Source organism: Grammomys surdaster, unplaced genomic scaffold (genome assembly GCF_004785775.1).
Source record: "Grammomys surdaster isolate TR1022 unplaced genomic scaffold, NIH_TR_1.0 1149, whole genome shotgun sequence".
Lineage (NCBI taxonomy): Eukaryota > Metazoa > Chordata > Mammalia > Rodentia > Muridae > Grammomys > Grammomys surdaster.
In genome coordinates this window covers 400,437-409,976 of record NW_021605568.1, presented here as the reverse complement: position 1 = coordinate 409,976, position 9,540 = coordinate 400,437, and the positions used below count along the sequence as shown (strand labels likewise).

At 41.7% G+C, this 9,540-nt stretch overlaps 1 pseudogene; it reads right to left on the bottom strand.

Moving 5' to 3' along the window:
* Positions 1–995: 995 nt before the first annotated feature.
* On the bottom strand, positions 996–3,146 carry LOC114634952 (annotated as a pseudogene).
* Between the last annotated feature and the right edge of the window lie 6,394 nt (positions 3,147–9,540).

Sequence of the window (9,540 nt, the reverse complement as noted above, 5' to 3'; positions counted from 1 at the left end):
ATAATGTGAATCGGCATATAAAATAAAGCCCGCTGCATAATTCTTCCTGTTCATCCCCATCTTGACCAAAAAACATCAACACTAGCATGCGTTATTAGACCAAAAATCATCCAGAGCCCAAGTGAGGGCTGGTCATTGCTGTGGTCAGCCATTCTACCGTTTCAATTTCTTTTATGGCAGGCATTTAAGAAGTCTAAGTAGATGAATTCTCCTAAAAACCTATTTCAAGTTATCAGACCTTTAAACTTTCCCTGTAATAACATGCCCACATTTGGCTAGCTCATAGTTAACGATCTGCCTAAACATTGAAAGAGGAATTGCTGTATTTACTTGCATTAACTTTGAGAACAGTGCTTTGAATGTATGCATGTATTCATACATCACCTCATCATGACTGGAATGGCTTGTTTAAAGACTATTATCAGGTTCTAAATACCTATCCAGGATAGAGTGAGCAAATCAGAACTTTAACTTAATACAGTTTGCCACATTAGAAACTAATTCCACTAATATGCTTCAAGACGTTTGTTGTTTGTTTCCCCTTAATCTGCAAGTATCAAAATCCCTAAGACAGGCTACCACTTGAGCTTTTCCTTATATTATTTATGGATGAATCGATGATTCCTGTTAAGTTGTATCACACCTGTGTGCCAAGGTTTGATTTTAGCCCAAGTTTAGTAAATTTATTTTATGTCAAAAACAATTGGAATCTTGAGCATTACTGAGGCAACAGGACATCAAAATAAAAAGTTGTCTAAAGTTAAAGGCACAGTACATTAACAAACAAATGATCCTCAGTCACAAAATTATAAATGCAGTTTTGGGATAGGGGTAGGCGGGAGGGGAGTTAATCCAAACTACAGCAATGAAGTCTTCAAACCACCTTCAGAACAGGGCTACTCATTGTTCCTTTCATCTTTACTTGTGACCTTGAGCTCCCTTAAAAAAGTTTCAGTGGGGAATCACAGCTGGTAATGTACTGAGAGTTCTTGAAGCTACACAAGGTACAGTCTGGCTAAGTTACATGTGGTTTCCATATTAGCTTGTTTGGCAGGGTGACCTACTACAAAGCAGGCCCAGTTACCCCACCAGTCAACCTCCTGGGAGTTATAATTTCCTCCATATCCATCACTGCTGTAAAAGCCTCCGTAGCCACCTCCACCAAATCCTCTGCTGCTGCCATGGCCACCTCCACCACTTCGACTGCTGCTTGCACGGCTGCTGCTGAAGCTGGAACTGCTGGCACCGCTACTTTGTCGATAGTCTCTGGCACCAAACTCTCCACTAAATCGACTGCTCTTAGAACGTCCACGACTGCTACCCTTGTAGTGGTGCTCAAAAGCCATGTTTTCTAACCAAGATGGCACTTCTTGTTTTGCTTCAACAAGAAGATCCAGTAAATCCTTAGTGATATTTATATTCCTTTCATTGAAGAATGAGGTGGCAAGACCAAGGTTTCCTACATGCCCTGTACGGCCTATGCGATGCACATATTCTTCAATATCACTAGGCAGGTCAAAATTAATAACGTGCTTCACATTTGAAATATCCAGTCCTCTTGCTGCTACTGCCGTAGCCACTAGAATTGGGCTTTTTCCTGAGTGGAACTGATGAAGGGCCTCTTCCCTATCTCTCTGAGAATGGTCTCCATGGATACTGGTACAAGCATAGCCTTCATGGTATAAGAGATCCTCCAGTGAATCTTCGACCTTTTGGTCTCCACAAACACTAGAGTCAGGGAATCCTTGCCTGTTGCATTTAGGAGGTCAAGCAGAAATGACCTTTTGTCTATCTCCTCCACCCAAACCACTTTTTTGTGTGATGTTCTCTGAAGTAGACCCAACTCTTCCCACAGCCAGAAATATGTACTCATCTAAGAAATCAGGGGCCAGCATCTGTATTTCCTTAGCAAAAGTAGCACTAAACATCATAGTGTGGCGGACACCTTTTGGAGGCATAGTGTCTTGTTCAACTATTCTACGGATCTGAGGTTCGAACCCCATATCTAACATCCAGTCAGCTTCATCTAACACCAGGTATTTGCAGAAGTCTAACCCGATCTTCCCTCTCTCCATCATGTCCACGAGACGTCCTGGAGTGGCTACTAACAAGTGGCATCCATGTTCTAAGTCTCGAATCTGCTGACCAATTTCAGCACCACCATAAACCACACAAGGACGGACTCTAGATCGGTATGAGAATTTTCTGGCTTCCTCATAGATCTGCACTGCCAATTCTCTCGGTGGTGCCAGTACCAAGGAGATTGGATACTGTTTACGACGCCCATATCTTCCATTTTCCTTCATGGCCCTCAGAGCCTCTCCTGGACCATCAGCATAAATCTGACTCAAGATAGGCAAGAGAAATGCTGCAGTTTTTCCAGAGCCCGTTTGAGCACAAGCCATCAAGACTCTTTTCTCTTTGATAATAGGAATAGCATGCTTCTGCACTGGAGTTGGGCGAGTATAATAAGTAAGCTCAATGTTTCCCATAATAATTTCTCCCATCTCGACATCACTGAAACTTTCAATGTGTGGAGGACAGTTGTTGCCTGTTGCTTCAACTGGAATGTCATCATATTTCTCAAAGTTAATCCCAGTATTGCCTCCAGAAAAGAGTTCCTGTTCCAAGCGTTCACTTGGTGGGAGTGGCTTTGACCAGTCATCTTCATCTGATTTATCACACCAGCGACTATTTCCACCTCTTTTGAATTTGCCAAAGCCGCTTCTATCTCCACGGATACCAATGCCATCATAGTCTCCCCGTCCACGATCATCAAACCTTCCCCTTGATCCACTTCCACGATCACCAAAGAAGCTAGACTTCCCTCTTGAATCACCCCGGGATCCAAAACTGCTGTATGCATCCTTATCTTTACCAGAATTCCACCCTGAACTGTCTTTGTCATAGAATCCTTTAGTAGCTTCTCTGTTCCTTAAATGAGGAGGGATATAGCGCCCTTTGCTTGCTGTACTTCCTCCAGTCTGATTATCTGAAGAGTTCAGGTCTAGGCCAGCAAACTGCTGGTCCAGCCCGAGCGCATTTTCCACTGCCACATGACTCATCCCTGAAGAGTACCGAGAATTCGGAGTCTTCCACTGCTGAGCAAGTGCTGGCTTTACCGCAAAGGCCCTCTCACGGGAGAACTGCAGCTCTCCATAATTTATTTCTTAAAGACTAACTTAACATTGTAAGCAGAACAAACTCTTTTCTTCCTCCATTGCCTGTGTCAGGGCATTTTATCACAGCTCCAGAAGTGAAACTTGAATAAATTTCTTTGTGTCATAAATTCATTGGTAGAAGCAAGAGGAGAAACCATCCACAATTGAAACTACAAATAGAAAAATTCCAAATAAGAAAAAAAAAAGCCATATAGAGAGGAAGAGTGCACGAAGCATTTCCTTGATAAGGGTTCATTTTTTAATTTAAAAAGACTAAGATATAAATCGTAGAAAGATGGATACACTGATAGGGAAAGGGCAGAGTATTAAGGATTCATGATAAGAAATGTAAAAGGAACCCATTTAGAGTGTCCAGAATTTCTAATGTAGGAGAATAAAGCTTTTTACATTGGCTTAGAAAAATGGCCATGAGGGTTGAATAAGAAACTGTTGAAGAGGGGCCATCCGGAGACTGCTCCACCTGGGTATCCATCCCATGTACAGTCACCAAATGCAGACACTGATGTGGATGCCAGGAAGTGCTTGCTGACAGGAGCCTGATATAGCTGTCTCCTGAGAGGCTCTGCCAGAACCTCATATATACAGAGGCTGATCACAGGGTTCCCAATGGAGGAGCTAGAGAGAGGATTGAAGGAGCTGAAGGGGTTTGCAGCCCTATTGGGAGAGCAACAATACCAACCAACCAGGGCTTCCAGGGTCTAAAGACCCACGGCTCCAGCCATATATGTAGTGGAGAATGGCCTTGTCAGGCATTGGTGGAAGAGGAGGCCCTTGGTCCCATGAAGGCTGGATGCCTAGTGTGGGGGAATTTGAGGGCGGGTAGGTGGGAGTGAATGAGTGAGTGAGAGGGTGGGTGGATGAGTGAGTGAGTGGGTGAGTGTGTGAGTGGGTGGGTGAGTGTGTGAGTGGGTGGGTGGGGGCACACCCTCATAGAAGCAGAAGGAGGGGGGATGGGATAAGGGGTTTCTGGGGGGCATGGGGAAAGGGAATAACGTCTGAAATGTAAATAAATAAAATAGCCAATAAAAACCAAACCAAAACAAAAAAGAAATCGTTGTACACTGACCTGGCCCCATGGGAGCTCACAGAGACTGGGCCATCAACCAGGGAACATGCAGGGGCTGGATCTAGGCTCTCTACACATTCGTAGCAAATGTGCAGCTTGGTTTTCACATGGGTCCCCTAACAAGCGGAGCGGGTACTGTTTTGGTCTCTGTTCCCTGCCTTTGGATCGATCATCTTTCCACTACCTGGACTACCTGGTTGGGGCTCAGTGGAAGAGGATGTGTCTAGCCCTGTTTTGATTAAATGTTCGGGGGCGGGTGGTATCCAAAGAGGTCTTCCCCTTTTCTGAGAAGAAGGAGAGGAGGCAACGAGGGGAGGGAATTGTAAGGGTGGGACTTGGAGGAGAGGAGGGAGGGGGGCTATGTGATCATGATGTAAAGTGAATAAAAAATAAATTATTGGAGAAAAAAGGGAAAGAGAGAGGGAGGGAGGGAGGGAGGGAGAGAGAGAGAGAGAGAGAGAGAGAGAGAGAGAGAGAGAGAGAGAGAAACTGTTGCACAAGACATGCACAAGATAATGCCAGCCAAAATTCCAGCGCTGAAGGAGCAGAAGCTCTTTAGACCCCTCCCTTAATGATATCTATTTCAGTAATGGCTGCTGGGAGATGGGGAATCATTCTTTAGGGCGTGGTCATTGGTGTGTTTCCCATGTCCCAGTACATGGGCCCACATCCACTCACACATGGGCAGCACTATTTGAATTCATTGTGTTCTTTAACAAAACAGAAAAGGACACGAAGTTGGGACTCAGATGCTTTGTGTGGGACCTGAGTTGGATAAGGGAATGTGGCTCTTAGAGATGATCATACTTTATTGCACCCATGTATGAAATTCTAAAAGCATTAAAAGGAAAACTATTAGATTCCGGGCACTAAGATTTGTTTTTTTTTTTTTTTCAGTTTGCAGCAGTTGAGAAATATAAAGTTGAGAAATTCAAAGAATTTGATTCCAGAGGGAGAGGAAGCAAAGCAAGAAGTTTGGAGACACAAACTGATTGCAGGAACATTTTTTTTTTAACTCATAATCCCTCGTTCATGATTTTATTTTTTTTAAATTATTTTATTTATTACATCCCAGCTGTTCTCCCCTCAATCCGCCCTCCCACAGTTTCTCATCCATTTCCTCCTTCCCTTTGCCTCCCAAAGGGTGTTCCCCCCACCAGACCTTCCCCTCCCCTGGAGCCTGAATTCTCTGGAGGGTTAGGTTTATCTTCTCCCAATGAGGCTAGACCAGGCAGACCTCTGCTAAGTATGTTCCAGGGGCCTCAGCACAGCCCCCTGGTTGGTGACTCAGTCTCTGGGAGCTTGCTGTGGTCCAGGTTATTTGAGACCGATGGTCTTTTTGTGAGGTTGCCCTCCCATTTAGCTTCTTCAACCCTTCCCCTAAGTCAACCACAAGGGCCCCCAACTTCAGTCCAATGGTTGCGTGTAACTATCTGTGTCTGTCTCTATCAGCTGCTGGTAAGGCCTCTCAGAGGACAGCCATGTCAGGCTCCTGTCTGTAAGCACATCATAGCATCAGTATTAGTGCCAGGCCTTGGTGCCCCTCCATGAGATGAATCCCAAGTTGGGCTTGACTGACGTTCTCGCAGTCTCTTCCATTTTTGTCTCTACAATCCTTTCAGACAGGAACAGTTCTGGGTCAGAAGTTTTGACTGTGGTTGATCTCCCCACTTGAGGACCTGTCTATCTACTGGTGGTGGACTCTTCGAGTTCCCTCTCCCCATTGTTGGCCATTTTGGCTAAGGTCACCCCCATTCAGTCCTGAGAGTCTCTTGGATTTTTCTAGAGGGTCTCCCCACCTTACATCCCTGGAGGGATTTCCACTCATTCTCCTGGCCCTCTGGGACTCACTCTTGCTGAACCCCATACCTGCTTTTGTTCCCTTTCCCCCCTCCTCCTCCCCTCTCTCCCTCCCTCTGCCTCCCGTGATTACTTTTTTCTATCTTGTAAGTGGAAGGCCTCACTTGGCCTTTTCTGCTTGTTAAACTTTTTATGGTCTTTGGGTTTCTCCTAGGTATTTTGTACGTTTTGGCTAATATTCACATTTCAGTGAGTACGTACCATGTATGTAACTTGGGTTCTGGGTTACCTCACTCAAGGTGATATTTTCTAGTTCCATCTATTTGCCTCCAAAATTTATGATGTCCTAATTTTTAATAGCTGAATAGTCTTCCAGTGTGTAAATGAATCACATTTTCTGTATTCACTATTTGGTTGAGGGACATCTGAATTGTTTCCAGCTTCTTGCTATTACAAATAAGGTGGCTATGAACATAGTAGAGGACATGTCCTTGTGGTATGGTGGGGAATCTTTTGGGTATATGCCCAAAAGTGGTATAGCTGGGTCTTCAGGTAGAAAGAATATTTTCAATTTGTCAAGGAACCTTGAGATTGTTTTTCATAGTGGTTGCACCAGCTTGCAATCCCGCCAACAATGGATGAGTGTTCTTTCTCCACATCCTCACTAGCATCTGTTTTCAGTTGAGCTTTTAATATTAGCCATTCTGACTTGTGTGAGGTGGAATCTCAGGGTTGTTTTGATTTGCATTTCCCTGATGACTAAGGATGTTGAACATTTCTTTAGGTGCTTCTCAGCCATTTGAGTTTTCTCAGTTGAGAAATCTCTGTTTAGCTCTGTTCCCCTGTTTTTTTCCCAAGGGGGGTTTATTCAGGGCAAAGGTGTGGGGGGGGGGGAGAAATCGAGGAAGATGGCAGAGAAAGAGGGAGAATGAGAGGAGAGAGAGAAGTGGAGGCTGGCCATGACCATGTGGAGAGATGGGGAAGTGAAAGGGGACAAAGAGAAGCTAGAGGCAGGAAAGCAAGAGAGCAAGAGCTGTTCCCCAGTTTTTAATAGGGTTATTTGGTTTTCTGGAGTCTAAATTCTTGAGTTCTTTGTATATATTCGATATTAACCCTTTATCAGATGTAAGGTTAGTGAAGATTTTTTTCCCAATTTGTGGGTTACCAATTGTCCTATTGACAGCACCTTTTGCCTTTCAGAAGCTTTTCAGTTTAATGAGATTTCACGATGTCCCATTTATCAATTGTTGATCTTAGAGCCTGAGCCATTGCTTTTCTGTTCAAGAAATTTCCCCTAGTACCAACGAGTTTGAGGTTCTTTCCCACTTTCTTCTCTATTAGATTCAGTGTATCTGGTTTTATGTTGAGGTCCTTGATCCGCTTGGACTTGAGCTTTGTGCAAGGTGATAAATATGGATCTATTTTATTCTTCTGCATACGGATTACTAGTTAGACCAACACCATTTATTGAAGAAGTTTCTTTTTTCCAATGTATGTTTTTGGCTTCTTTGTCAAAGATCAAGTGTCCACAGTTTTGTGGGCTTATTTTTGGGTCTTTGATTCTATTCCATTGATTGATCTGTCTGCGTACCAATACCATGTGGGTTTTATAAGTAATACTTTGAAGTACAGCTTGAGGTCAGGGATGGTGATTCCTCCAGAAGATCTTTTATAATTGAGAATTGTTTTGAGTATTTGAGTATTGAAATTTTTTGTCTTTCCATATGAAGTTGAGGTTAACTTCATGTCTATGAGATTTGTGTTGAAACTTTGATGGGATTGCTTTGAATCTGTAGATTGCTTTAGGTAAGATGACCATTTTCATTATTCTAATCCTACCAATCCATGAGCATGGGAGATCTTTCCATCTTCTGAGGTATTCTTCCATTTCTTTCTTCAGTAATTTGAAGTTCTTGTCATATAGAATTACATCAAGATATTTTATACTTTTTTGGCTATTGCAAATGGTTTTGTTTTTTCTAATTTTTTTCTCAGCCTGTTTATTATTTGTATAAAGGAAAGCTATTGATTTGTTTGAGTTAATTTTATATCCTGCTACTTTGATGAAGTTGTTTATCAGTTGTAGGAGTATTCTGGTGGAATTTGGGGGGGGGGTCACTTATGTATACTATCATATTCTCTGCATATAGTGACTTCTTCCTTTCCAACTTGTATTCCTTGATCTCCTTTTGTTGTCTAATTGCTCTAGCTAGAACATCAAGTACTATATTGGATAGGGAGAGAGTGAGTAGCCTTGTCTTGTCCTGGATTTTAGTAGGTTTGCTTCTAGTTTCTCTCTGTTAATTTGATGTTGGCTGTTTGTTTGCTATATATTGCTTTTATTATGTTTATGTATATGTCATGAATTCCTAAGACATTTAACATGAAGAGGTGGTGTATTTTGTCAAAGGTCTTTTTCAGCATCTAATGAGATGGTCATGTGGTCTTACTACCTTGATTTTGTTTATATAGTGTATTAAGTTGATGAATTTTTGTATATTGAACCATCCCTGCATCTGTGGGATGAAGCTTACTTGGTCATGGTCAGTGATGGTTTTGATGTGTTCTTGGATTCAGTTTGTGAGAATTTTTTTGATTAATTCTGCATTGATAATTATGACCGAAATTGACCTGAAGTTCTCCTTATTGGGTCTTTGTGTTGTTTATGTATCAGAATAACTATGGCTTCATTGAGTGAGTTAGGTAGTGTTTCTTCTGTTTCTATTTTGTGGAATAATTTGAAGAGTATTGGTATTAACTCTTCTTTGAAGGTCTGGTAGAATTCTGTATTAAAACCATGTGGTTCTGGGCTTTTTTTGGTTGGAAGGTTTTTTAATGACTATTTCTATTTCCTTAGGGGTTGTGGGAAAGTTTAGATAGTTTATCTGATCTTGATTTAACTTTGGTACCTGGTATCTGTCTAGAAAATCATCAATTTAATCTAGATTTTTCAATTTTGTTGAGTATAAGTTTTTGTGGTAGGTTTTGATGGTTTTTAAAAAATTTTCTCTGTATCTTTTGTTATGTCTCCCTTTTCATTTCTGATTTTGTTAGTTTGGATACTGTCTCTGTGCTTTTTAGTTTGTTTGACTAAGGGTTTAATCTAGCTTGTTGATTTTCTCAAAAACCAGCTTTTGGTTTTGTTGACTCTTTGTATTGTTTTCTTTGTTTTGAATTGGTTGATTCAGCCCTGAATTTGATTACATCCTGCCATCTACTCCTCTTGTGTGTGTTTGCTTCTTTTTTGTTCCCTAGCTTTCAAGTATGTTGTTCCATTGCTAGTATGGGATCTCTCCCATTTCTTTACAAGGGTACTTATTACTATGAATTTTCCTTTTAACAATGTTTTCATTATATCTCATAAGTTTGGATATGCTATGTCTTCACTTTCATTGACATCTATAAAGTCTCACTTTTAAAAATAGAATTGTTTCATTATAGATTTCTTTCTTTTCTTTCTTTCTTTCTTTCTTTCTTTCTTTCTTTCTTTCT